General features: G+C 37.2%; 1 pseudogene; it reads right to left on the bottom strand.

The window, feature by feature from the left end:
- Positions 1-1240: 1240 nt before the first annotated feature.
- Positions 1241-5150, bottom strand: LOC128177055 (uncharacterized; annotated as a pseudogene).
- Positions 5151-5391: the final 241 nt, after the last annotated feature.

The following is a 5391-nucleotide window of genomic DNA, read 5'->3' on the forward strand; positions in this document are numbered from 1 at the left end:
TAAAACAGAATGCGACAGTCCAAATTAAATAAATTGTTTCCTGTTAGCGCTTTCAGCCATGTCGGCTCTTCAGACAGTTATACAAAATTAAAAACGTTGTTTGTAACGTTGTCAGTGACGTCATTGACAACGTTACAAACAACGTTTTTAATTTTGTATAACCGTCTGAAGAGCCGACATGGCTGAAAGCGCTAACAGGAAACAATTTATTTAATTTGGACTGTCGCATTCTGTTTTATTTATTTAAGTATTTTTTGCTGTACCAAGGCTTTATATATATATATATATATATATATATATATATATATATATATATATATATATATATATATACATATATATATATATATATATATATATATATATATATATATATAATAAAGTTCTGATGTGGGGACACAACATTTTTGCAATGTTGACAGTTTTAAAAGCAATCTACTCTTACTGACAATTTACAATTTTAAACTTTAATGAGCCTCAAAGAGCATATTAGTTTTAATTTAATGAAAATGCATGAACAATACTCTCTGTGCCCGCTCTGGGTTTTACTCTGGATTCACTGTAGTAAACCCGGAATAAACCGAGAAAATAAACCCAGGATTTAGATGGGGTTTACTTTGTGTTAGGTTGGGTCATATCGGTACTGTATGTTGAGCATGAGGTTGCTTTTTCATAAATTTCAACGGTTATAATCCCCTTGATTTTATATATTAATCTTTTTTCTATCCATTGTAACCCTGAGCCTCAATTCTGGTCACTTCTTGACCAATAGGATCACGGTTTGAATTTCACTATAAATATGTATGTGGGCGTTTAAAACTATGTTAAAGTTTTGATGCTACCTTTTTATTTTTATATTCATGTCTTAGTAACTTTGAACATCAATTACCCCCTACATCAACATTTTATGCCCTCCCTGCTGGGAAAAGTAGCACGCTGGGTTGACCGCAATCGTGCTACGGACAAAATTCAACACAGATTAGATAATATATTTGTATTATATAATTTTGATTTTCTTTACTCAAATATCTCATTAGTCCACAAAATATATCTATATACATCAACATCAACCACAACAAACTCACTAAATACTAAGAACAGTTCAATGGTTAAATTGAAGGTGGCAATTACGCCACATGGGTACCTTTGGGCACCAAAGGTTTCCACCGCCACCTCGTGGGGGTAGGCAACTTCAATTTAACACCACTCACTGTGGACATGTTTGTTAGGACCCTAGAATTTAATTCACTGGGAAAACCACTCCCTCCTTTTTTTGACAAAGTATTTTAATGCCCCTTTTAGGTTATTTAAAATAATGTCGTTCCCCAGACCGGACAGATGTACCCCAACCCGGCTGTACAGTTGTTTCGGTTTTCCTAAATACTGTGTATGCCTAAGAAGCCTCCCCCACAACCTAGGATTTCTTTGGCTGCTGCCCTGTTGACCCTGTTTCGTGCCTGTTCCATTGCACTATGTTTTTGGCACCACAATGGATATCTATAAAATTAGGTGGATTCTCAAACTGGGCTAACCATCTGAGCTTGCAGGCAAGATCAACAAATCACAACCCCCATAGCCCTGCCAACAAATGTCGATCCCTTTTGTCTGGAGGCCTAAGCCCTGTCCCTCTGGCCTGCTTAAGGCTGCAATTCCTGCATTTCTTACAATGGAGGATCCCACTACCAGACTGAACATCTTAGCCCTGCAAGATTTTTTTGGAACATGTAAGTGGAGACCTAATATAAGTTTGAAATGCACTTGACGTCCATCCCCCTGCAAGCTTTATTTCCTCATCTGATAAACCTTTCCCAACTTCAGCAGTAGCTGCACCATCCTAAAGGAATTGGTTGTATATAACTGACTATTAAAACCCAACACTGCCAAAGCTTTACCCATTACTACTAAAAACTGATACCTAGTAATTGGTTTGCCATTAAAATGACAATACAGTGGGCCTGATATTTTTGGACGAATCTGCATGTAATCAATCATACAATGCACTGGACATTTTGGACTATTTAATACAATTGTCACCCCTTTGTTAATCTGATCAGTCTTGGAATGCCTCAACACTATTTGTAAAATTTTATCTTTAATCTTGACATCTTGAATCCCTTTTATAACTTCTGAATTGTTACCTTTTGATAAAGTCAGTTCCCCAACTCTTAGAAATGCAAAAAAAGTTCACATATAGGCAGCCGAACACAAAATGGCTTCATACATATGTACTTGTTATGGCATATGCTAGTCAGCACCCTAATCAATTGAGCAAGCATGTGCTCAATCAAAGGTAATTTTCCGTCCACCCTATTTCTAAGACGCTTAAACCCTGTAGGAGTTTTACTACAATAAACCTATTTGTATTATCCATCAAACCCCCAATCTTGCATTTGTACCCAATAGCTGATATGTAAGCTATAGCTGTTGAATCTGAATAGCCATTTAGGAACAGGTATGCTATAAAATTTACTAACTGATCAAGAGGAGGGGGCCAGGTAACTGCAAACTGGGTTAGAACTCTAAACTTTTCAAAGGCAGAAATTCCAGTGATGTATGAAGATGTGGTGTTAACTGCATTTGCTGCATTTAACAATCCAGTGGCCTCGCTTCAAAGATCAAACTGTGAAACCTTGCTGGAATTGGATCTGGGTCTTTTCAGATTCCGAAAACGCGTCCACTGCTTACGAGAAATTGCATCTGCTATACTGTTATCTAGACCAGCAATATGCTTAGCTTCAAATGTAATATTATATTTCATAACAAATAAAACCAGTTGTCTTAACACATAATTCTTGGTGACTATAATGACTGTGAGTTCAGGATTCCAACTAAAGCCATATTATCTGTATGAAATTGCACCTTTTTTTACTTAATGCCCCGCCCCCCTCCTAAACCATTACTAACAATACTATAGGCACTAGCTCTACAAAAGTTATGTCTCTCATAATAGCCCGATTATTCCAACAACCAGGCCATTGATAATACATCCATCTCCCCCCAAAATAACATCCACATCCCAATCCTGCTGAGCCAGCACTATCTGTAAACAACAGAAGAACCCTTGAACTAGTCCATTCCCTTTGGGTGAAATAAAAATAAACTTTTCCATTAAAATCAACCAAGAAACTTAGCCACATTGTCATATCCTGTTTAACAGCTGAATTGAGTCGAATATAAAAATCTGGATTTGAAATACCTATCATTGCATCATAAAACCTTCTGTTAAAAGCTCGACCACCTCTGACTGCTTTGCTTAGGAAATTAAGCTTTCCTACCAATGATTCTAATGTACGAACTTTGACCTTTTCTCTGACCATGGGGCTTCTAATAAACCTTTCAGCTCTTATATTTTTTCCCTAGGTATCCTAATACACATTTGATTTGTGTCTATCTCTATACCTAAAAAAGTTAAACATAAGACTGGGCCTTGAGTTTTTCCAACTGCCAAATGAAACACCACATTCTGTGCAAATTGACTGAAATGAACTCATCAAATTGTGGCAATTTCCTAAACCTTTACTTCCTGCAAAAATGAAATCATCTAAATAATGCGACAATGTATCTAAATCTGAATTTTCAACTGTAGCCCACTCTAAAAATGGTGAAAAATATTCAAAAATGGCACAGTATAATGAACAGCCCATTGGCATACATTTATCAAAGTAATATTTTCCTTGAAATTTTAAAAAATCTAAAAGCTCAAATCCCCAGGATAAATTGGAAGTAACCTAAAAACATTATTTTTTAAAGTAAACTTTGTTCAGTTCTGCACCCTGTCCCAACTCTACAATCATATCCACAACAGAATCAAAAGATGAATATTTTACTGAACATAATTAAGGATCTATAAATGCATTGATACCGCGAGAAAGAGGGTAAGACAGATGTGTGATAATCCTCCAGCCTCCACTTGATTTTAGAACTAAACCTTTTGGGAATGTGTATATTTGGCAATGGTGTATTAGAAATTTGACCCATAATTCGACCCGCGTCAACTTTTTTGTTAATCTTTTCTTCTAATTGAGCTTTGTGCTCATTTGCTGACACAAGATTTCTAGAAAAACTACCTAACCTTGGTCCCACATAATTTAATTTAAACCTCTTTGTTAAACCCTTAAGTAATTCCTTTGCAGCTTTCCTTACTGGATAGTCTTGTAAAACTCTAAAGATTTTATCAACCCTAATTGGTGAATGTCCTAGGTCCCAAATTCCTGTACCCCGAGAATTGCTGAGCTGGTCTTTTGGTGGAGAGTGTTTGAGGTTGCGCTTGTCTAAACCTTTGAGGAGAGCCATATCCTGATGGGCGAGGCAGGCGTTGGCTGAAATTTGACACATGTCTACGTGGATGGGCTGACATTGGACAGTTCAACATAGAATGCTCGTGCCCACATTTTATACACACATGTGAATATGAACATGGATTGCTGATGCAAACCCCTTGAAAATTGAACGCATAGTACTTATTGACACCATAGAACCCTGAAACTGGAGAAGAATTGCTAGCACCCACCATATACATAACCCAAAGTTCTGAGTCTACTACTGCCCATGACTTGGATGGGTCCATTGCCATTTTAAGCCTACATTGCTCATCATACTGCTTCCACCCCACTGATCTCCCTGCCCCTATTCTAATAGCATGCATGTATTATAACAAATCTTGAGTTTTGTCACTGTGCACAGCAGTAAATATACTCACATAAATTAAAAATGCATCATTCCACTTTTCAATTGTAACAGTTTTTATGCTAGACTTTGACCTTAATCAAAGCTGACCATCATTGCCCATGACAAAAACCCTGTCGCTTGCACTATCCTCAGTGATAGAATTGTAGCCAAATCAATGTATTTGCCCTGAATGATTTTCTGTCTGATTTGTGAATTAACATTGTGACCCACCGAAAACTGCACAGAGTTTCTTGGGGTGGAATGCAACCTTCAATACACGCAACTGTTGCGAGTGCATTACCTGGGATGGGTGCAGCATCCAAGCCGTCATCATGGAGTGTTACTGGTGCCATCATCTGCGGGACTTCTTCAGAGAGGTCATCTGCCTGTGCGGACGATGATCCCACGTCGCGGGTTTGTTCATTTCTCTTCCTCTTCGGCCACTTTGTCCCCCCATCTTGACCTCTTTTGACCTTTGGCATGTTCGCTCAAGAAATCTCCCAATTATTTTAATTTTAAACTTCAAATTCAATTATCATAACGATAACTAAACTATCACACATATCAAGACAATTTTAAAATGTCCTCGTTGTAAAGGGTTGGTCTAATGGCTTGCACCACGCACCAATTTTTTAAAAATCTATTGCAATCAATCTAAAATCGAGCGAAATAACAATAACCGCTTTAGACTTGGATACTTATTTGCATTAATGAACTGTTATA

The sequence above is a fragment of the Crassostrea angulata genome, chromosome 1, assembly GCF_025612915.1.
Source record: "Crassostrea angulata isolate pt1a10 chromosome 1, ASM2561291v2, whole genome shotgun sequence".
NCBI lineage: Eukaryota > Metazoa > Mollusca > Bivalvia > Ostreida > Ostreidae > Magallana > Magallana angulata.